This window comes from Prionailurus viverrinus, chromosome A3 (assembly GCF_022837055.1).
Source record: "Prionailurus viverrinus isolate Anna chromosome A3, UM_Priviv_1.0, whole genome shotgun sequence".
Taxonomy (NCBI): domain Eukaryota; kingdom Metazoa; phylum Chordata; class Mammalia; order Carnivora; family Felidae; genus Prionailurus; species Prionailurus viverrinus.
Window position 1 is genome coordinate 37,943,287 of NC_062563.1, and position 25,508 is coordinate 37,968,794.

Consider the following 25,508-nt stretch of genomic DNA (forward strand, 5'->3'; position numbering starts at 1 on the left):
AGAGTTAGTCATGGGACGAGAACAGAGAAAGTAGGGGTGTCTGGGTTGTTCAGTCGGTTCAGCATCTGAGTCTTGGTTTCGACTCAGGTCATGATCTCATGGTTTCATGGGTTCAAGCCCCACATCAGGCTCTGTGCTGACAGTGTGGAGCCTGCTTGGGATTCTCTGTCTCCCTCTCTCTGGCCCTCTCCACTCGTGCTGGCTCTGTCTCTCTCAAAATAAATAAATAAATAAACTTGAAAAAAGAAAAAAATAACAGAGAAAGTATAGTTGGGGTGGAAAGAGCTCAGTGAGCACTGGATATGATGTTATTGACATCACTTACGTATTCCAGAAAAAGTTTACTTAGCAAATGTGACCAGAGGGCAGATCGTATTATGAGACAGGCAAAAGTGCTTCACATTTAGCAATTCCATAAAGTGTGTACAATGATGGTCACATATTATAGACTTGAAGTTAGGTGACTTGTCTGAGATCACACAGCTATCAAGGGATCGGGTGAGGGGTAGTGAGGACTCAGATGCCTCTAATTCTGAAGCATCCATTACAAGCTGTGGTGCCTCCCATGTCAGCTATTTCTCTGCTCTATAACCTCAAAATGCCCCTTTGAAGTTCAGGCATTTTCTCCATTTTACAGAGCAGGAAATCTTAGACACAGTAGTGTCAGTGACATCACACAGCTAATTTTAGATCTATTTTTTCTACCACAATGGTTGTTAAGGTAATGTTAAATAATGCATTCTGAACACCTTTTTCCTTTGCATGATGTAAAGTTGAGCTTCTCTTTGCTTGTTCTCTATTATTCCCCCCCTCCTTTTGTAAGATTTGGAGGTTACTTTTTAGCCACAATGAGCAGGAATTAGAGGACATGTCCAGGTCCAGTGACTCGGGAGCAATCATGATTTGGCAGTTTTTGTCATGATTCTTATCAGTTTCCACTTTTCCCCTGAGAGTGCAGACATTTCTTACGTGTGTTCTTATTTGGCTCCTTTTTCTTTCCTTTCATTGAGTAGGTTGCCCATCTCTCAATCTTACTTAGGTCTAAGGTAAAAGCACAATTACACCAAAACCCTCCTGACCTCCTTTGATCATTGTTCTTGGCCTTAACCAACTGCTCTTCATTACCTCTCACAGCAGTAACCGAGTAAAGATCACTTACGGACTTACTGGAACACTCACTCACTGATCTCTCCATATCCCGTTGGGTGTAACACCATTATCTCTCTAGATGTGTGCAGCGTATGTGACTGTGTATCAATATATCATCTGTACCCATGTGTATACATAGCATATGATTTTAAGTTTGTTTCTTGATAGATAGATAGATAGATAGATAGACAGATAGATGGAACAGGGGATCAGCAGAGAGAGGGAGAGAGAGAATCCCAAGTAGGCTCCACATTGTCAGTACAAAGCCCTATGTGGGGCTCAAGCTCATGAACTGTGAGCTGATGACCTGAGCCAAAATTAAGAGTCAGACACTTAACAGACTGAGTCACCCAAGTGCCCCAAGCCTATTATTTTCTAATAGGAAAACTAGGAAACATTCCCTGGAGGTCATCAATCCTCCCACACCCCAGTTTGCAGATGAAGCACTGAAGTCCACAGCTGTGACTTTGCCTAGGTTCACAAAATTACATGCTAGAAAAGCTGGAAGCAGAACCCGTCATCATCATTATCAACAAAGTTTCTTCCCCAAACTCCACAATTATCAGAAATACTAGGATAATTCAAATCATGCACCATGACATATTTTCAGTCATTCATGTTGGCATGGAGGTTGAAGCAGATCCTACAATGAGAATTGGAATGAAAGTGATTCATTTAAAATGTGTTCCCAGGAGAAACCAATGAGGGTACAGAAGAAGCAGGTCAAGGAAGAAGAGAAAGCCAAGCAAGGATGTGATTTCAAGGCAAAGGTTCAGCCTCAGCCAGATCCCATGAGGGTCTCAGGGGTGCAAATTACACTGCAGAGACTTCCCATCCCTCACTCAGGGCCACAGAACTAAGCTTTCATGCCTGTATCCTTCTTCAGCTCCGCTCAGGAAACACAGACTTTTGATTTTTTTGTTTAAAGTGGCTCAAAAGTTGCTCAAGAGAAGGCCTCTGAACAAAGCTGCAGGTACACAATATTAGAAGTAAAGCATGCAGGAAACTGGTGTCGGCATCTGGGCAGATTACCAATAATGTGCACTACAGAGATAAGGTTATGGGAGCAGTGTAGCTTCACAAACCTTCCACGACCATCTTGGTCTTCTGTGTCTGTGTGACGCTCCTCCCCCATATCTACACGTGGCTGCCTCCTTCATCCTTCATGCCTTTGTATGCCCTCAAAGAGGCCTTCTGTGACCACCCTATCTAATGTAGGTCCCAACTCTTCCCAATGTTCTCTATCTCATTGCCCTCCATTATTTTCTTTTGTACTCTTATTACTCCCCAGGTGTACTTGTTTCAAAGTTTAATATCTCTCTGCCCAACATAAGTCCCAGGAGGCCTGAGATTTAATCTTTCTTTTTAGCATTTTTGTTTTTAATCATGGAAGAAGGCTTGGCACACAGTAGGTATTTAATGTATTTTTGTTGAATAGTAATGAGTGGAGGATGTAAAAAAAAAACCCATCACAAAGTATCTGTAGAGAAATGTGGAACTATTTGGAAGTTCTGGCAGTATGCATTATGGAACACAGAATTTGCTTTCTTTCTCACCCTATCAGTATGCAAGGGAATATATATGAAGGATTATACTGAAGTTCAATCTATAGTTTTCCAAATTATTGTAGATAGCTTTGGTCTTAATGGGTATATTTTAAAGTGGTGAAATGCTTCCAGAAATATTTTGGAGAAAATTATGGCATTGAAGGGAGCTTTTAGTTCCTTGATACATTACGTTTCTCAATGGAATATAATAGCTTCTCTTTTTCCCGCAGAAGATGTGTGCATTTCATTATATGTCATTATCTGATATATGTTTGGCATAAAAGGCACTTTCCCCCTTTTCTTTTTTTGCATGGGACACATATAGTAGAAAATTTCCATGAATTGATGTCATATTCTGTTCTACAACGTATCTTATTTGGGATTAACCCAGCCTCTTTTCTTTTCTGTGGTGGTATGGGGAATATATTGATTCATTACATAATTTGTATTCTGTTCTTCAGATCAGACATTGGCCTAGGCATTCAGACTGCACAAATCTCTCCCCCTGCACCAATATTTTTTTTTCCTTTAGCCAAATGCCATTTCCCTGAGCAGCAATTTAGTCATTACCCCATGATATAAAAGAAATGTGAAATCTGTCACAAGGAAGATGATGTTGTGACACAGAGAGGGATCCTCTGGGAGGTTTAACCAGGTTTTCCACAAGATTGAAATGAATGTGACACTATGTTCAGATTCATAATTAAATTTATTCTTTTTTTTATGTGTGTGTGTGTTCTTCTTTACTATGGAGAAAATGAGAATGGGGCTCTGGCTATAGACTAAGGACAGGAATCAATCTTAACTTAAAAATAGCAGCTTAAATATATGGGTTGTACTTCAAGTTCTAAGGCACTCAATGCAAAGCATTGAACTATAGCTGTGACTTCAGGTATGGGCTAATAATAGATGGCTAATGTAATCCCTGGGAGAACTGTAATTACCTTTTAAATGCCTTTCTTCTGTGCTAGGCAAGAGAGTAGCAGCGTGGCTAGTCTCTACACTGCCATGCTGGCACATGTAGATATGTAATGAATGTTTGTTGAAACGGGAAATAGAAAGAGATGTGGTTAAGAAGAGAAGGGGAGAGAGAGGGATAGGTGGAATGGTTTCATAAGAGCAAGGGATATTCATCCCTTATGAGACATGGTTTAAGATTTATTTAGGAAAACATCGTTCTACCACATGTATTGAAGAGTCCATTGGCCCTGGGGGCTAATGGTCACCAAATCCTTTAGAGGAGATAGGCATGGTCAACTTTGGAGAACTTCCTGACACAAGGCATGAGGAGGGGTGGTGGGACTATGCTGGGGACCAGCTGCAGGGAGCTCACAGGGTAAAAGGATGACTCTGCCACACCCATTGCCTTCAGGTGCTATACACCTCCAGAGGTCCCAGGATCAGAATACAAATGGCTGAGTGCTGCTCAAGCCCGAGGGTAGCTGTTCACTGTTGGTAGCCAGGAGCCCTGATCTTGTCCTATGTCTTGTGTGAGTGAGATTCACCCACTGACTTTAGCAAGTCAGCACTGCTTTGGCAGCCCAAATTCATGCAATCACAAATTGCAAATTCATGCAGTTGTTGCTAGTATTCTTTATGGCAAATCCAGCAATGTTACCCTACACTTAAGTTGGATATTATAATGACATATGTGTTACACACACACACACACACACACACACACGTCAGAATAATTGATAATCCAATGAGTCTTTGGGAGAATGATTCCCATTGATCATATTCCCCTAATTTTATCTGAAAGTCTAATTCTAAAGGGGGCACTGCCATTTTATTTTAATTAATTAACTTTTGGAGTCACCCCAATTTAGTCAAGTTTTATTCTGTTTTTCAGAAAGTCTGATTTCTTTCAATGTCTATTTTAATTTTGACAGAGAGAGAGAGAGAGAAAGAGAGAGAGAGAATGTGATCAGGGGAGGGGCAGAGAGGAGAGGAAAATCCCAAACTGACAGTGCAGAGTGCTATGAGGGGCTCAAACTCACAAACCGTGAGATCATGACCTGAGCTGAAATCAAGAGTTGGATGCTTAACTGACTGAGCTACTCAGGCACCCTCAGAAAGTCTAACTTTTAAAATCTTAAAATGGTTTCAACTCTTGTTAATTCCTGCGGAGGCAATGAAATGTACAACATGCAAAGGAATGGATGGCCAAAAAGCATGTGAAAATACGGTCATGCCCACTAGTAATTATGGAGGTAAACTCTTAGCAAGGTATAGTTACATAATCGTCTTATTGGCAAAAGCATTTAAGTCTTTAATGTCAAGTGTTAGGAAGATGTGGGAAACTATCACTGATGGGAATGTAAATTGGTTCAACTACTTTGGGAAAATATTTAGCAATATCAAGTGTATCTGTTATGTTGTACAACAATAATACTGCATATCAAGCCATTTCAGAGCTTATTTCAGAATGTCTTAAAACAAGAACCATTTATTACTGTTGGTGGGCCCACTCATGCATCTGTGGTCGGCTGTAGGTCAGCTAGATACATCAAACAAGTGTAGACAAGTCACATTGTTGATTTTGGCTGAAGGCTGGTCTAAGATGGCCAATGAGATGCCTGGGCTCTTCTTCATTTTTCTTTAATATATGTGTCTGTTATATTCTTTCAGCAGACTAGGGACAATCTCCTGGCAGTCTCAGAAAAGCAAGTGTGACCTGTTTAATCATGCAAGGATGCAAGCAGAAACACACAATCACTCATTAAGCCTGTTTGCATCACATTTGCTACCATCCAATTGACCAAAGCAAATCACAAACCCAAGCTCAAGGTTACACTATTATAGGAAGCAGTGTTGAGAAAAGGATGCAATTAACTGACACCATTTACCCAATCTATCTAACTCATTTAGTGCCATGGAAGATTCACATATCCTATGTGACCTATGTGACCTAACAATTCCATTCATAAAATCTCTGACCCATATGTACAAGAAGACATGTATAGGTACATTGATTATGGTAATGTTTGTAGTTATTTAAAAAAAAAATGGAAAGACCCTTCACCAAGAGAAAAGTTAAAGTTTTGATAGTCATATGACACATCCCATGACAGAGTGAAAATCAGTAAACTAGATGTAGCTAGCACTTGACATGAATCCTCAAAACAAAATATTAAGTAAAAGAAAGCAAGATGAGGTAAGAATTATAGAGAATGATATTATTTATGAAAATTAAAACAAAGAAAACACACACACACTTGCACATGCAATTATGTGTGTATGCTTAACTCACTCTTTCTTCGGTGGATCCACTTCATGGGGTTGTTCTGAAATATAGGAATAGGGGAAAGGAATGGAACCCTCAGAACCCAACTGACCAGTGTTATTCCAAGGATGGTCCATGAACCAAGAGCGTCAGCATCACCTGGGAGCTTGAGAGAAATACAAATTCTTGGACCCTGCCCCTCAACTTTGAATCAAGATACTCAGGCTGGAGCTCAGCAGTCTGTTTTAACTAGCCATCATTTGATTCTGGTGTATACCCAGCTTTGAAAAACTATCATAACTTCTTTTCAAATGGTGAACAGTTAAATGTATCTAAGCAATTCCCACATTCACCAAATAGCAGTCACATGTGGTTACTCCAATCTCCATGAGAAATGCATATAGGAGGTTTCCAGAAGACTACAATGAGAAATGTGGGTATCTAAAGTAGGGATTTCAGTTCTTGGTGTAACTAAATATATCTATTATTATACTAGCTATCTTAGTACAATACTAAACAAAATTGGGAAGTAAAGAACTAAGAATGGAACTGAAAATATATTTATTCACACTTTTTATTTTCCATGCTTTGAACATCTTTGTACCTTGTATATTGCTTTTTGATTTAAAAAGTTATGTAACTTTTTTTGATCTATATATCACTGTCCATTCCACAGAGATTTTTAACAGAAAGATGAGGAACTGTTCAGCTTCAAATCATATTATTTTTATTTGCCTTGATGAAATAAAATGCCTGCAGAATTTAATGGAATATGCTACATAAAAGTAATTTAATTTTTATTCAAGTGGCTCTATCTATAAAAGAGCAATTTTCAATGAAGGTTGACATTCTGTAAAATTTAATCACCAACTATCTAGAAAATAACTATGAAATATGTTATAGTTTTCATTCATGTGTCCATTTGTATCTTAGAGCCTTAACTTTTTTGTAAGAGCATATTCTTTGTTAAAACACTTTTTTGTGGGGTGCCTGATGTGGCTCAGTCGGTTGAGCGTCCGACTTTGGCTCAGATCATGATCTCATGGTTCACGAGTTCAAGCCCCACATCAGGCTCTGTGCTGACAGCTCAGAGCCTGGAGCCTGCTTCAGATTCTGTGTCTCCCTCTCTCTGCCCCTCCCCTGCTCCTGCTCTGTCTCTCTCTGTTTCTCAAAAATAAATAAATGTTAAAAAAAATGAAAAAAGACCACTTTTTTGTTCTTTTATGTTACTATTGGTAGTCATATTTTGGTTTAAAAAGTATATATTGAGCACTAAGTATGCACCAGGCACTATTATAAGTATGTACTATCTTAGTAACCAAATCAGATTATAGCCTGAGTCAGTGTCGAGGAGATAGACAAAAAATAAATAATTTTATAATATGTCACAGGTCAATAAATGGTGTAAGTAAGATTGAAGCAAGGTGGGGGTATAGAGTATCCGAGGAGTGCTTTTAATTAGGTGGTCAAGAAACTCTCTGATAGGATGACTCTGAGGGAAGTGACAAAGTGAATGGTGGGCATACAGGACATCTCAAGAGAGGGAATCCAGAGTGCAAAGGACCTGAGACAGGAGCATGCTGGGCTTTTAGAGAAATAGCAATTAAGCCAATTTGGCTGAAGCTGAGGGAGAGGACAGTGGCTGAGGTAAATTCCATAAGCCTGTTTGATTTGGCAGTTTGAGAGTGATCAGGTCTTTTTATGCCAAAAGAGATTTTTAGATTATTATCCTATGTCAATCAACTTTATTCCCTATGCTATATGCAAATTATATAGCTGATCCCAAAATGCCATTAAGAGAACAATTTGCACTCCTGTCAGTAGCAGTGAACTCTTTACATGCTATCTGGAATATAACTGACTGCACAATTGGGCAGGCCGGAAAGAAAATGCATGGGCTGTTAAATGCTGCCTTCTTTCTCATTTTCAGGAGAGTGCTCTTGTCTCTCTCAACATGTTTCTGCCTGGACCAAGGCTCCGTGGCAGGGAGTGGGGTTGCTTGATGAAATGAGCTATATGCTCCTTTACTTTTTTCTAATGTTTATTTATTTCTAAGAGAGAGAGAGAGAGAGAGAGAGAGAGAGAGAGAGAGAGAGAGGGAGAGAGAGAGAGAGTGCACGTGCCTGAGAGGGGGATGGGCAGAGAGAGAGGGGGACAGAGGACCCAAAACGGTCTCTACTCTAACAGAAGTGAGCCCGTTGTGCAGCTCAAACTCAGGTCAGGAACCATGAGAGCATTACCTGAGTTGAAGTCAGCCACTCAACTGATTGAGCCACCCAGGTGCCTGACTCCTTTACGTTTTAACCTGGGGCAATTCTTTGCATTTTGGTGAAATCTCTCTTACTTCATATATTGAACTCCTAGAGAGTGCTTTTCAACACAAGGTAACATGTTAGAAATACTTTGGATAGCAGTAACTCAGAGAAGGCAAGTTTGTGTCACATGTGTCTGTAACGTGCCTATAGTTATCAAAAATCTTGGGAGGGCCGTGACTTCCTTCAGCCCAGCCTTCTTTCAGCCCCTAGAATCTAAGTTCCCTCCTGCCACAAGGCCTTTACACATACTGTGTTTTTTTTTTTTCCTGTTTGGATGTACACTGGGGTGACCTGGGGATGCCCAGACCATACCTCCCGTACACCGAATCAGGATCTCTGGGGTAAAATTTCCCAGGGTATTTCAGTTTGCAACCACTGTGTAAGCCATAATCTGTCAGCCCACCTTTCAATCTTTGGCTTCCTTGCTTAATAGTACTTCCTTGGAGACACATTCCCTGATCTTCCCCTGTCCCAACCTAAGTCATATCCCCCTGTTGAAAGTGCATCTCCCTCTGGAAACTCTTATCACAGTAGTTATTTTACATTCTTTGTGACATTATTTGTTTAATGTTTTTCTTCTCCCAACTCTTTTTTAAAGTGATCTGTAAAGGACTTGTTTACTATGACAGCCAACACTTGGAATCTTGGTGTCTTAGTGCCAAGAATGATGACTGGGTCTATGGTGAATTCTTATCCCTTTTTTTTTTTCCTGAATTAATCAAATGACCTCTATAAGCACACCATCCTAGTGCTGATCAAGGTCATTTCAAGCAAATTTATCTTCCCACACAGGCCTTTGTGGTTCAAACTAAAGTAACAGAAAGGGCACCCTGAAATATGAGAGGCAGCACAAACATCTAAGTATTAAGAAATGCTTATTTTCTGCCAATTTTTGTAAAAAGAAACCTAGCTGTATGTGCAGAAAATACATACGGTGTTCAAAAAAACACGTGTTATCTCCTACTCTTAACTGTGAGCTCCATGAGGGAAGTGACTGTCTGATTTTGTTTACCTTTAAATAAATCCCCAGGGCCAACCACCTGGCACCCAGTAAACATTCAATAACTATTTGTTGAATTGGTGAACTGGGAAGATGAAACTATTGTAGGGGGTTTATTTTTTAGCTAGTTCCAGTTCTGTTATGGGGCAGGGGGGAAGCAGTGAGTTTTTAAATTCCTGACTGAATATTAGCATTGCCTAGGATAAGGTATTGAAAAATGCCCATACCTGGACCCCAACCCAGATCAACCAAAAAAAACCTAGAATTTTGGAGGTTGAAGCATTGATGTATTAGTTTTCTATTACATTTAACACATTACCTGCTTAATTGCCAGATTACCTTAGGAGCTTAAAACAACACAAATTTATTTTCTCACAGTCTCAATATGTCAGAAGTTCGGGCACATGGTGACTGGATTCTCATCAAGCTGAAATCAGTTTTTTGGCTAGTTCCCTCTGGGGTTCTTGATTCTCTTCCAAGTTCACTACTGTTGGCAGAATTCATTTCCTTGTGGTTCTAGGACTGAGGTCCCTGTTGTCTTCCTACCTTTTGGCTGGAGATCACTCTCAGTTTCAGGAGGTCAGTCTGAGGTCCTTGTCACCTGGCCCTCTCCATCTCAGCAGTGGAGAACCTCCGTGGTGTCAAAGCCATGCTTCAAATCTCTGATTTCTCTTCGGTGACCAGCTGGACAAGATTCTTTGCTTCTGAATGGCTGGAGTGATTAGGTCAGGCCTATTCAGATAATCTCCCTTTCTTCCTTCCCTTTTTTTTTTTTTTTTGGCTTTTCAATTTTTTTATTGAGATATAATTGGCATATAACATTGTGTAAGTTTAAGGTATATAACATTGATCTGATACATTTATATTGCAATATGATTGGCATTGTAGTGTTAGCTAACAGATAATCTCCCTTTCTAAAAGTCAGCTACATGGTATGCAACAGCACCTAATTACAGAAATGTAAGCTATCAAACTCACAGTCCTGGGTATTATGCAGGGTGTAGAAACTGGGAATGGGGATGCGGGAAATCTTGGGGCTGTCTTAGAATTCGGCCTACCACAATTGGTATTAAACAACTCACCTGATGGTGAGAACCACTGGACCAATCGTATCAAATATTTCAAAGGGCAAGTTATGAAGCCACCTTTAAAAACAGTAATTTTTTTAAAGAAATACGTCTTCTAGTTATCTAAAACAATCTCACCAATCTGGGGACATCAATAGAATTTCTAACTCTGAGGTGGCAGAGCTTTACTTAGGGCCCAATGTGACTCTCAGTAGAAATACTATCCTTCCTTTGGGGTTTGAAGCACTTCCTTTGGGGTTTGAACTATGCCATTTCTGAAATCTAGTGTACCTGTCAGGGTTTCAACCACAAACAGAGCTCACCCTCGTGACAAGAGACTCTGGTGACAAGACTAATTACAGACAGGTGGTCGGGGCTATGGGAACAATCTGGGGATGGAGACCAGCAGTAATGGGAGGTCATTACCACCTTTGGGAGGAATTGTTGTCATTGGAGTCCATGGAGAGCTGGGAGTGTGGAGGAAGCTCTAGATGGGTAGACACACACAGTCGGAGACTAGGGAGGGAAGCAGGGAGCAAGTAGGGAGAAATCCTCTGATTTTTCTCATTTCCCATCCTGTGATCTTCTGTCATTACTTCCTAGTGGCTGGACCCGAGTGGAAGACAGATAGCAAAGGATCTAGTAGAGGCTGTGCAGAAGAACCACCATATCTGGAAAATGATAGACTTTTTTTCAGATTGAGGAAATATACTTTAAAAATTAACAAGTGGTATAAATGGGAATTCTTTATACCTTATAAAATAATTTACTAGAGTGGTTTCCTATGTAGTAAATTGGGCATTGCCAGTTAAATCAATTACCCATCAGTCCTGGGCACTGGGTTGTTCCTTGTTTTATTTTTAACTTTTCTAGGTCCATATAGAGTAGCCAGTGAGGTTGGCACTGGGTTAGGAGGCAGGGAAAGGGAAATTGAAGATGTATGTTTTTATTTTCAAGAGCAATAACATACATTCCTTTAAATTAGTATAAGCATGAAGTTATAATGTTAATAGAATGAGTAATTTTATTGATAAGTTAGGACATTCCTTGGTGATGTAGGTCACACAAGATATGCATAATCTATTTGATATCTATGAGTAAAATGAATAAAATAGTATTGCTAGCAGTCATGGACCTTTAAAAAGTTTGTTAATTTCTGGGGGCACCTGGGTGGCTCAGTCAGTTAAATGTCCAACTGTTGATTTTGGATCAGGTTATGATCTTATGGTTCATGAGTTCAACCCCAGAATCGGGCTCTGTGCTAACAGGGTGGAGTCTGCTAGGGATTCTGTTTCCCTCTCTCTCTGCCCCTCCCTGCTCATTCTCTATCTCTCTCTCAAAATAAATTAAAAAATAAAATAAAATAAAATAAAATAAAATAATAAAATAAAATAAAATAAAATATTTGTTAATTTCTGATTTATGGTAAGATTTATAGCATAGGCAAATTTTAAATCTTATTCCAGCATATTTATGATTCTTTTTCTTTAAAAGCAGAAAACTCCCTAGGCAGCTGTCTGGATATTTTTATACCTTTTCTCTCTTGTTCTCACTCTCCTTTCTCCCTACCTACATGTGTGTTTTTGTGTTTGTATCTCTCAGGTGTTGTAAAAATAATCTTGATCATACTCTACTATCACTTTAAATCCCCTAGCTGCATGTTATTGATATAACATTAATAAGTAATAAACAATATTCAAATTAAAAATGTAATATTTAAATTCAAAACCATGACTGAATAAATCTTTTAGTCCTATCCATTCCTGAAAAATAAAAAAAAAGGACAAATACCTCATAAAATAAAAATTAAAAAAAACAAAGCTACACAAAAAGTAAAACATTGAGGGGCGCCTGGGTGGCGCAGTCGGTTGAGCGTCCGACTTCAGCCAGGTCACGATCTCCCGGTCCGTGAGTTCGAGCCCCGCGTCGGGCTCTGGGCTGATGGCTCAGAGCCTGGAGCCTGTTTCCGATTCTGTGTCTCCCTCTCTCTCTGACCCTCCCCCGTTCATGCTCTGTCTCTCTCTGTCCCAAAAATAAATAAACGTTGAAAAAAAAATTAAAAAAAAAAAAGTAAAACATTGAAAGACAGGAAAGAATTAAAACAGAAGGGACTATCAGTGGAACAAAGATGCTTACAAATTTCTGGAAGGTAGAATCATGCCAATAGGTGGGTGATTTGAATGAGCTCGGGAAAAGTTGGTAGCCCAGTGTGGAGTTCATGCTGTGGCCAGTGAAATCAGCTGATCTGGAGAGCAGAACTGACTGTAGGGACAAAACGTAGGGGCCTGACTGATTTCTTTGCTAAATGGGTTGTAGAATAGCCTCTTCCACCCTCCTTCATCATCCCTTGAGTGCAGCTGCAGAACTCACTTTCAGGACAAAGCCAGAGAGATTCTTTCAAAAGAGAAAGAAGTTCTGGGCAGAACATGGGCATCCAGAACAGGAGTTAGCGCTCTAGATTAAGACCCCTCTTATTATTATGCCATTTGGAGGAGGGCACAGGTTCTTTTGTGCTCTCTTATCAGGGAGTGAAAGAGAACTGCCAGTTGACACCCTCTCATAATTCACACAGATCTCATAGCAAGTCTTCTTTAGTGTAGAATTTGGTAAGGGCTGAGCACACCCAAGCCAGATACTGATGTTATTAATCTAGTCCTTTGACAATAAATCACTGGACAACGAACATTGCCAGGTATTTGAAGACAATTGGCAATGCAAAGGACAAATAACAAGATAAACAAAAAGGCAGCAGACTCAAGGGGATGCATAGGTCACTGAGGGGAAGAGGTACTAATTTAAGCTTAAGATCCTCAGAGGTATTTGAAATGGTATTGTACTATAAAGAGAGAAACATCATCAAATTGAATCCATAGTTGAGTAAATTAAATCTGTTAGCACAATATGTAAAGAAGAAGAAAAAGCTCTTCAGTCAATGATAACTTCTCCAGAAAATTCCTCTCAATATAAAGGAAAGAGTACATATTTTATACAAACTCTTCCAAAGAATAGGGCGAGGAAACCTTCTGCAACTCACTTGTTAGGGTAGCATAACTTTGATAACAGAACCTGGTAATTATATTCCAAGCATAATGAGTCAATACCTTACATGGAAATAGATTAAAAAATGTTTTAAAAATTAGCAAAAAGTATATATCAATATATAAAATGGGTCATGATCAAGTTAAGTTTATTTCAGGAATACAAGGTTGGTTAAACACTAAAAAAATTCAATGTATTTTATCTCATTAACAGAATATAGGAGAAAAATTAATCAATAGATGCAGAAGAGCAGTTTATAAAATTTGTTCATTTTGTCATTTATCATAAAAACATCCTTAGCAAACTAGGAGTGAAAGGATGCTTTTCTCTCTCTCTCTCTCTCTCTCTCTCTCTCTCTTTTTTTTATTGTAGAGAGAGAAAGAGAGAATGCGTACACGAGTGGGGGAGGGGCAGAGAGGGAGAGACACAGAATCTCAGGCAGGCTCCATGCTCAGAGCAGAGCTTGATCCCATGACCCAGGGATCATGACCTGAGTTGAAATCAAGAGTTGGATGCTCAACTGACTGAGCCACCCAGGTGCCCCAAAAGGAAGCTTTCTGAACATCTAGGGAGAAAACCCAAGTTTGGGACTAAGATAAGAATGTCTGTTTAGCATATATTTTCAATTTTGTATGAGGTTCTATCCACTGCAATGAAGCAAAAATAAACAAATATTGTTAATATTGGAAAAAAAAATAAAACTCATTACCTGGAGACAACCCAACTTGATTTGTTCATGTAGAAAATCTAGAGGAATCTTCAGGAATAACATTTGATCAGTGATATAAGGTGATCATTAAAATCATTATGTCATGTGTAACAGCAGCAAATATTTGCAATTTGTAGAAATTAAAATACATGATACTACCTAACAATAACATCAAAAATATCAAATACATACAATAAGTCTAGTAAAAAATGTATAGGATCTTTACATAGGAAACTATAATGCATTATTGCTAGAAAATAAGAAAATCAAAATACATAATGATATATACCATTTTCATGAACAGGAAAAAATAATATTATTAAGATGTCAATTCTCCTCAAATATATCCATATATTCAATAAATTTTCAGTCAAAATCATAGCAGGTGATTTTGTAGAAATTATCAAATTAATACTAAAATTTATGTGGAAATGTGATGGGCCAAGAATAATGAAAATTATCTCTTTTTTAATGCTTATTAATTTATTTTGAGAGAGGGAGAGCACGCATGAGCAGAGGGGGGCAGAAGGAGAGGGAGAGAGAGAGAATCCCAAGCAGGCTCTGTGCTGCCGGCACAGAGCCTGACGCAGGGCTTGATCTCACAAATGGTGAGATCATGACCTAAGCCAAAATTAGGAGTTGGATGCTTAACCGTCTGAGCCACCTAGGCACTCCAAGCAAAGCTATCTTTAAAGATAAGGAGTTAGAGAACATACACTACCAAATCTACCTGCACTTTCAGTGTAAAGCTACCATAAATTAATAATGGGTGGCATGGTGCCAGGATTTACTGATGGAACAATGGAACATACTGGAGTCCAGAAAAGACATTGCTGGTAAGACTGATATTGGTACAAATGCTTTGAAAAGTGTTTTGATAGTATCTTCTAAAGCTTAATATAATCATACTCTATGAGCCCAGGTGGCATAAAATAAAACATATTAGAAATGCAAATGTATGTGCACCGAAAAAAATTTTTATAATTTATTTTTAACATCCAAAGACTAGAAACAAACAAACAAATACATATAGACATTTCAAAATACAAGTTTTTATAAGTTCATAAAATGGAACAATTCACAAATTGGAATGATTGGATCATTTCTGTAAGCAACAATGTGGATAAATCTCACAAACCTAATGTCAAGGGGGCTTGTCACAAAAGAATATGTAGTATTTTGTTTCTATTTATATAAATTTCAAAAACAGTCAAAACTATTAAGCTATTAGGAATCAGTAAAATGATGTCTTATGGGAAGAAGGGGATAGTACTTGAAAATGGGACTCAAAGAGGGCTTCCGAGGCATAGTGTTTTATCTCTAACTTATGTGATCATTTTTGAGATGATTCATCAAGCTATAATTTGTCCACTTTTATGTATGCTTATTATACCTAATTAAAACTTTTAAAATAAACATAACTACATTGCATACTAAGATTAAGAATTGGATTGGCATTAAAATTCTCACATCAGCAGCCTTGTATCTTAAAAGATGGTATAATTATGCCTTCAAAGTTCTAAGAAGAAAGAAAAACAAGGGCTAGAATTCTAGGAAATAAAAGATATATTCATTCATGTAAGGACTCATTAAATTCACCTCTTATACGCATTTCTAAAAGAATCCAAGAGAAATTCAAAGGCCTTAGGAAACAATAGAACTAACCCAGGAGAACAATAAGAAGAAATAAGAAGAAGACAGCTGTGCTTATGGCCTAGAAGCATTTTATATCATCCAACAAGTAGCATGATAAGGCAAGTTGATGCTTTAAAGAATGTGATAAAATATGAATACTTTCTCGCTGACAGGAAAAACAAAGGGAATGCAATAAAATTCTCCAACAGATTTATAAAAGTTTTATAAGAAAATCATGTTATAAATTTGAAGCAAACTCAAGTGTGTCATAATATCGAACAAGTGATGGAATGTCATAAAATACATTTGACTTTGATGTTTGAAATATTCTCCTTCAAGTGACTCCAGTTAAGAGACATAGGATTACCTTTTTGTGAGTTCAATCACATCCCTGATTTCTGCATAATCATCGTATTTTTAATATTGTTTCTTGGTTCATGATTTTCAGAACCGGACTGTGAATGCAAAACTTTATTATAAATGGAAGTCAGAATATAAATGCTACACAACATTGTCAAAGCAATGCGATGCCTGGCAGATTCTGACAAGTGGTAGAGGGGTGGGCTGTGGGAGCCAAGTGGAAAGATGTCAGAACATTAAGTACTTCATCTGGTACAGTGAGAAATTGAGAGTCAGAGCTTGGAGCTGATGGGTTTAAAATACAGGTCTTAGTATATGATTTAAAACTTTTAAAAAAGGTAATCAACAAACATAGAAGGAGGAAGAGAAAGTAGATGGAAGAGATATAGAGAAAATAAACTAAATATTTCTTGTGTCCACATAAAGCCTGAATAGATACTGCTTAGTATTGATAAATGTAAACATAAAGGCACACACATTTTATTTAGTATTATCTCCAAAGGCCTGAAGGAAGAACTATACAAAATGGTCTATGAGGAGTGAGTGTGGAGAGGGGAGGGAATGAAAAAGATGTGAGGGACAGTCTTTCTTTCCATTTTGTACCTCTTTCTTTTCCTTGTATTTTTTTTTTCTGTTTGCTTGCCTTACATCTATTAAGATAACAACTAATAAAAAATTCTCAATTAAGACAAAAATAATTGTTAGAGGAAGTACCCGGAAGTAGTAGAAAAGTTTAAATAGCAGTACATGTACAAAACTCATGATTGGAAGCCCCAAGCTAAAGACCTTATTTTGGTACCACTAAGAAATCTTGTCTTTTGCTTTCTGTGGTAGATTGCAAAATTAGCTATGTACGTTGCAACTTCTTCCCTCTGTAGCTGGAGTTTTCCCTCCTAGAGAATCTTGCTGGCCCTGTGAATTGCTTTGGCTAATGGAATAGTAGCAAATGTGATATAAAAAGCTTGAAAAGTGTTTGTAATTGGCGTTTACCCTCTCTTGCTATTACTCTTGAATCCTGAGATTCATTGGTTCGCAACTCTGTGAATATATTTAAGCCCACTGAATTTTGTACTTTAAATGCATGAATTGCATACTATATAAATTATATCTCAATGAAACTATTATGTTTTTAAAATTATGTTAGAGGACCCATTTGACCTAATGAGGATAAATTACTTAAACTATAAGATCTTTTGCCAAATAAAACTGGATTTGAGGGATTTTGATCTTTTTTTAAAGTAATTTTATTTTACTTTTCTAAGTAATCCTCACACCCAACATGGGACTTGAACTTATGACCCCAAGATCAAGAGTCACATGTTCTATCAATTTGAGCCAGGCAGGTACCTCTTGAGGGATTTTGATCTTTAAGAGACCCTAAAAGGATCCTTAATTTTGAGTCTTGTTTTCAAAAGAGCTAGGTATATGAAGCTCTAATTTGTGAACTCAGGACAAACTTCCTGAATACTAAGAGAAGAAAGTATTTGATATTCCTTCCTTGTCAAAAATACAGTTATACTGTTCTAAGTCTGACTTTTGAAATATTCTGTATCTGTCCAAGCTATTATTTAGGAGAAGCATCAAGATAAGTTTTGAGGGTTTAAAAAATATCAGAGAGAAGTGAAAACAAAAGAAAAAGTTGTGTTTTTTTGAAGTCTCCCCTCCACATATTCATGTGAAAATACATGCTAATATTTCATCATTGTTTCTTCATTCAGCTTGCCAAAGAAACAGGCAAGGTGTGATATTTTAATCATCTATGTTGTTTTAATATTCTAGTGACATTTTTTTTTGCTCTGAATTCTGCACAGAGTCATTTCTCAAGCAGACGCTATGAGAAGAAATGAGAAACTTTTATCTTGTTTTGCATGAGAAACTCATCAGACGAATTGATAAATACTTAATAAAAATAGTTTATGGAAAAGGGGTAGGGAGTGGGTGGTAAGGAGAGAGAATTGAAGTCAAATTACTCATTATTTTTGGAGGAGAATAAGATTGATTTAAAAACATAATCAGTTACCAGATTGGACTCAAACTACTATTATGTATTTAGGTTAACTTCTAATTTATGTTTGTTAACTATTTTCCCCTCCTCTCTTGTAGACTTCTCAAAGTCAAGTGAGAAATAACTAGTTTCTTACCCCAATTATGAGCAAAATACACAGAGTGCATAGAAATGGTGTTTGACTCCTGCATTAGATGAAGCACCTTTATTTGGTTTTCAAAGCATTGTCAGGGGTAGGGGTATATTATTATTTCTACCTACAGATGAAAAAATGGAGTCTCCTACAGATCAAATTATTCAATACATTATTTGTGTAAATTAAATGTATAGTGAGGACTCAAGTCTAAGTCACTATACTAGTGACTGGCATATATCGACTCATGTCTCCATGGACCTGCTTCCAGCGCTTTCAAAACACTGGAAACTGGTGTTGAACAGATAAAGGTATAATTTTGTGGGGTAACTGAATGTCTCCAATGGGTTTTAAGCACATCCAGTCAGGTATGCAAGTTCCAACTGTTACTCTCTTCACCACCCTGGAGCCTTAGCCTTATGATAGAACAGAACATTTTCCTAGAACTTTCCTTCTCCTGGATTCTGCTCCATCCATCTCTACCTTAGAGCCAGCCTGTTCTATTTTCTGAAGAAAACTCTTTTTTATGAACCCAAATTTCTCTGTTACTTCTTCTCAGCCCTCCATACAATCTGCAGAGCTCCAAAGACCACATCTGTTCCCTCTCTCTCACGAGTAAATGTTTAAAGAAAATTTTGGGAATGCTCCTTTAGACAGTGTCTTTCTAGCCTAATTAGAGGTTTTTTTTTTCCCCCAAGAAGTTTTGAGAAATTGTGCAATAGGCAAGTGTCATCCTTGTGTGTCTTGCACTCATTCTTCTTCCTGATGCGAGACCATACTGGGGTAACTATTCTTGTTCCAGTTTCATCTTATGTATTTGGATGGTATTGACTCTACCATCAGATTCATCTTTCTCAGCCTGGCTGAAGCCATGAATTGCTTTCCCCTAGCTGTAGGAATGGAATTGTAATCCAAGTCAGGCCAATACAAACTAATTCTAGGACGCATGTTGCAATTTCTAGGATAAAAGAAGTTATGTTACAGCTGGTGTTGCCAAGCAAAGATGGTGAGATGTAATTTCAGAGATACTAGGAATTAGCACCTGTAGTGGGACTGTCTGAGAGTGAAGCCCACACACAGGAAAGCTGTACTGAGAGATAGAGAGACAGAGAGAGATCAAGGACGTCACATATATGCCTAGACCATGCCCTACCTAAAGCCAGAAACACCTTGACTTTTCATATATATGGGCCAACAAAGTCCTTTTTCTTAGAATAAAATAATTTTATTTGTATTCTGTGAACTGCCTCAAAATAATCCTTTCTAAAAACCCAAATTTCTAGTTTCTTAACCTTCTTTGTCACTATTATTAAGACCCTTGGCTAGGGTAATGTGAATGAATGATGTGTCTATCTAATATCCACATTATTAGATGATAATATTAAGTGATTAGAGGTGGGGATTTTGCTAGGGAATGACAATGGATAAGTGTTTTAGAGGAGGTAGCCTTTGAAGACCTTGCTAAAGATTTTAGCTTGCTAAAGACCTTGCCATGCTAAAGATTTTAGACTTTATTTTATACACAAAGGATCCCATTAAAGTTTTTTGAAAAGGGAGTGACATGATACAGCTTCTTCTTAAATCAAAGTCTCTGGAAGCAGAGGGGGAGCTGTTCTGAAGAACAACAGGCTTGAAGTCAAGAGAGAAGTTATTCAGATAATGAAGCAGAGGAGCTGAAAAAAGATGAATTTGGTCTGTAGCACTTTAAAGGAAGAAATAATGGAAATACTGGTGAAAGTTGCAGAATTTCACAACTGGTTAGTCATGGGAATAATAAAATAAAAAGTATAGCTTTGAGCCGGAGTCTTTTTCAAGATTTCTTTTTGTTTGTATTACATTATTCCACTCATTGGTACTCTCCAAAACTTCAACTTATTCATATTTAAGGAAACTATAGAGCCTAGTCTCATGTTCCTCACTGAATTACTTTTCAAGGCACTATTGTTAAAGTAAGTTTAGATTTTGTATTATATCTGTGCTTTAGTTTTTAGCTATATTTATGGGTAATCTGAATTTTTTATTGAATTATATGGTAATTTTATTTTGGCATGATATTATGATGAATTACTTTCCAGGAACTATTGCTAAATAAAAAACCACCCCAAACAAGGGGTTATTCACCAACTACCATTTTACTATGTTCATGGATTTCCTCAGTCAGGTAATTCAAACAGAACATAGCAAGAATGGCTTGTCTATGCTTCATGATGTCTGGGGCCTCAGCTAGGAAGACTGTGGCTTAGATGACTTGAATACCTGGAGATTTATCTTTATCTGGGGGCTTTTGGAGCTTAGGCAGGTATGCGTTGAAGCTAGGATAGGGTGACTTGTAGGCTGGGCTTAGCTTTGATTGTCAGCCTGAGTACTTACACTTAACCTCTCCAAATGGTTTGGACTGCTTCACAACATGGCAGCTGGGTTCTGAGATGTAGTACCCAAAGAGAAGCATTTAGAGAGTGAGCATTCCAATAGACACAGGTGGAAGCTGCATGGCCTTTAATGGCCTACCACCAGAAATACACAGCATCACTTCTGCTCCCTCTGTTATTTAAAGCAGTCCCAGGGCCACCCAAATTCAAATTGAGTTTACGTAGACTCTACCTCAATGTGAAGAGTACAAACGAATGTGTATCCATTTTTGAAGACTGTCACAACATTCGTAGACTTTCTTTGAGTACTTGCAAATTAGTTGTGCTTTCCAACCATAGTAAGCAAAATCAGCAACCATTTACAATCTCTGTATACAACTTCTTGTGATGATATGCTCCATATTTTCAATTGTAAGGTTAATTTGATAAAATAAGTCTATTATTATTGCTATAATTTTATAGGTGATTGAAATTCTTTTTAATGTAACTTACTACTCATCTTTGCTATTAAATATTCAGTTATAAATATTGATTATCTTTACATTCATTCATTCAATACCTACTACATGCCAAGAATTCTTTGAGAACAGTAGTCTGTGAACTGTGACCCATAGGCCAAATTTTGCTTGCTCTCTGCTTCTGTTTGGCTTGTGACCTAAAAATGTTTTTACCATGTTTAAGTGCTTGAAAAAGAAGCTGAGAGAAGAATAATATTCATGATGCTTGAAAGTTATATTAAATGTAATTTGTGTCCATAAATATTTACTAGACTGCAGCCATGATCATGTATTTGTTTATGTATTGTCCATGGCTATTTTTGTACCTCAGTGACACAACAGAGTCAATGTAACAGAGACCATATGGCCCATAAAGCCTAAAGTATTTACTATTTGGCTCATTACAGAAAACATTTAGCAACTATTATAGGGTATACAGTATTGATAAAACATATAGAAATTCTCACCTTAGGGGGTTTATATTTTGGTGAGGAAATTGGACAATACACACATATCATATACAAATAAAATCTATAGTGTGTTAAATAGGGCTAAGAAGGAAAAGGATCAGGGAAGGGGGATATGTAACTTAAGACATGGGCCTGAAATTTTGGCCAACATAGTGTCACTGTGATGATGAATTTTCCATAAAGACTTGAAGGAGGTGATGTGGGAAAGAGCTTTCCAGGCAAATGGAACAGCCAGTGCAAAGGTTTCCTACGTGGCTGAGAGTAAAAGAAAGGGTAAATTATAGGAGATGAAGTCAGACAGATAAAGTCAGGAGATTTAGGCTCTTGTGGGTCATAGAAAATAAGCATGCTTTTATTTTTGAGGTCCAGCGTTTTGAGCACAGAAGTGATCTCATCTGAATGATGTTTTAACAGGATCATTCTGTGAGCAAAAAATATGAACCCTTTGAACTGCGATGTATTATCATCTCTTTTTGTTTCTTTATATTTGAGGTGGATTGATTCATATTTGCCTATGTCTTTACTTTTAGTATTACTTTATCTTTTTGCTCTAAGGATACCTCTTATAAGCTATTACTGATTTTTAAATAAATTTGAGGCATGTTGGAGGTCAATATAAACTTTACATGTATTGTTATAATTGTTGCTCTTGGTCTAACTTTTCATCATTTTTCCTTAAAAATAAGTATTCTATTTGTGATTTCTTTTCAAATGTATGTTTATCCAATTCATGGGGAGGAAAAACACTGGCAGGTAAGGATTTTTTTTTTTCTTTTGGGGTTTTAAGTATGCTTGAATTCTCTCTTCCCCTTCATTGAAGATTGCATTGTTGTTACCAATTATTTGGTGTTTTTTCTGGAGAGAGTAGAGAGTATTTTTCCTCCCACATTGCTGTAAGATCAGTCAGGTGATGTTCATCAGTACTGAGTGGAAGATCTAAGAGCCTCTGTCATGGGGCTGGACATTCCAGATTAGAGGTTCTCTTTCAGCTTGGATCCTACAGTGAAGAACCAAGGTTTGACCCACAGTGTTCTTCCTCAGAGCCCCCAAAAGGGAACAGGTATTGTTGATCCCTTGATTTCAAACTTCTAGTCTTCAGAAGTGTGAGATAATAACTTTTTGTTGTTTTACGGCACTGAAATTGTTTTACTTTGTTATAGCAGCCTGAAGAAACTAATACACTTAGGTATCATTTAGATTTTTAAGACCAGAGAAAGGTACATTGGGACTTCAAATTATGTAAATCATTCCCATCTATAACATTAGATTTGGGAAGTGTCTCATCTTCTAGATCATCTACAAAATCTGATATTTAAAAGATAAAGATATGGAGGTACAAAAAGTGGGGTTGGCTTGTGCATATGAAATCTTGTTCCATCTTTCCCAACACAAAGCCTCTAGCCCAGACAATCATCTGTAGAAAGGTAGTGATAACTATTGCTAAACTGTCAATTTTCACTTGTAATTAGACATGATGAAATAGCATCAAATGAAGATTTGCAATGAGTTCACATTTTAATGGAGCTTGGCAGTTTACCAAATGCTGAAATAAATATATAAAGTAGCACTGTGAGCATGTAGAAATGAGAATAACAAAAGTAATGACTAATTAAAATCTGCTTCTGTCCACATTTCGTCTGAAATTAAAAAGATATTTATTATAACTTTTTATAATGTTAAATGGATATGGTTAATTCATTTATTTGTACATTGGTAATGACTTCTGAGAAAAATCAAAGTGTGAGAAATAGGAAAAGAATCTGGAAGAAACAAATATGAAGAATAAAAACAATCTTCACATAGACTATCCTCTCCTAATTCATCATCTTGGAGAAATAAAATATTTTTACGCATCTAAATCCAATTTGTCACCCATTCTACAATGCTTAGAAACTTATTGCATTTTGTTCTCCTATAAAAGAGGAAATGACACAGAGACAAGAGATATAAGATCTAAGAAGGAGAGGTCATGACACACAAGAGTAGTGAATGGGAGCCCCAGAGTGAAGGAAAGACAAGAGTCAGGATGACAGACCTAGAGAAAAGATATCTGGATTGGAGTAAGAAGACCTGGGACAAAGGTCTCCATGGGGGAAAATATGTAATTATTAAATGATCTGTTACAATATGCCATTTAGAGTAAGGAAAACTTCCAAGTGGTACATGGTAGATCTGATGAAATATTTGAAAAATTAATGAGGATAGATATATAGATAACTATATGTGTCCGGCAGAATAATGCCAGTTATTAATTCCAGCAAAAACAAAATGTTGTAGAAGGAAGGACATGTGATTATAATACAATAGCTGGCTTAGTGAATAACATCCATATAACTATAATGAAATAAACAGATGTCATTGATTAACTGAAAATATCAGGTAGCTATATTGGAAGTATGGGGAAAATGGTTTTTGGTTTTTTTTCAAACTTTTTAGATGTTTATTTAGCTTTGAGAGAAACAGAGAGACAGAGGGCGAGTAGGGGAGGGGCAGAGAGAAAGGGAGACACAGAATCCGAAGCAGGCTCCAGGTTCCAGGCTCCAGGCTGTCAGCACAGAGCCTGATGCGGGGCTCAAACTCATGAACTGTGAGAAGATGACCTGAGCCGAAGTCTGACATTTAACTGACTGAGCCACCCAGGTGCCCCAATTTTAAAGTACTTTATAAGTTATTTATTACTGCATAAGAAATTACCCCCAAACTTTGTGGTGTTAAACAGTAAACATTTATTCTTCTCACACTTCCTGTGGATCATGAACTTGGAAGCAGCTTAGTTGGATGGCTCTGGCTCAGGGTGTCTCATGAAGTTATAGTCCAGATGTTGGCTGGGTCTGCAGTCATCAGAAGACTTGGCTGGGGCAGGAAGAGCTGCTTCCAAACTCAGTCAATGGCAGCTGGCAGGAAACCTTGGTTCCTCAATGGACATTGGACAGGTGCCTCAGTTCCTCACAACATGGCAGCTAGCTTCATCCCGTGCAAGTGGTCTGAGAGAAAGAGAGGAGGGACCATGATGGAAGCCACAGTGCTTTCTTATGACCTGATCTCCAAAGTCAAACACCATCACTTCTGTTCGATTTGTCAGAAGCAAATTACAAATTTCAGCCCACACTCAACAAGAGGAGGATTAAGCCCAGCAGAGTATCACGAATCTGTGATACATATTTTTAAAATTCACATAAGAATTTTGATCGATTATAAACTGTCAAAAGGTAAACTAAATCTGATTAATCAAAGAAACAGTATAAGCATCTTATTTTTAAATATGAAAGTAAGTACTATTAAAAATAGCTAAAAGGCAAAAGTGGTTGTATTTGGGGAGAAGTGAAGAGGTGAGGAGGGAGAGGTAGGGGGCTATTTTTTTGTATTGTTCTTACAGTCCTTTCATAGCTATTTTATGAAAACATTTTTTAACTCAAGGCAAAGAAATAAAGAGAGAAAATGGAAAATGGAAAACGTTCTCACTATGTATTTAAGCATTATTTACCATCTAAAGCTTCTTCATAGAACACTAATATTGTTCCATGCTTTGAGAATCACAGACCCGAGAAAAGAAAGAAAAGTATTAATGAGATTCTTCTTATTTTCCTGAAAGGAAGGGAAGGGAATGGAAGGAAGCAAGAAATAAGAGAAGAGGAGAAGGGAAGGGACAGGAAAAGGAAAGAAAGTAGTTCTGTTCTGCTTCAAAGTCACCATATCTGACAACCCTTTAGTATCCTAGAAGTACAGGAGCACTAATTAAGTTTAAAAAGAATCATTATAAATCAGTTATCAAGGAGCTTGATTAATATTTCTTGAATGGGTTAATGATTTTCCCAAAGACCTTAACCCATAAATGCTGTCAGTTCTCCAATATATGGATTTTCCCACAATGATACTAGGTGAAAGCAGTTCTTATATTCCTAGGGAAAAATCTTAACCTGTAGTCTGTCTCATTTTAATTTCTATTTTGTGTAAAATTTTTTTCTTTCTCTCCATGGCATCAAATAG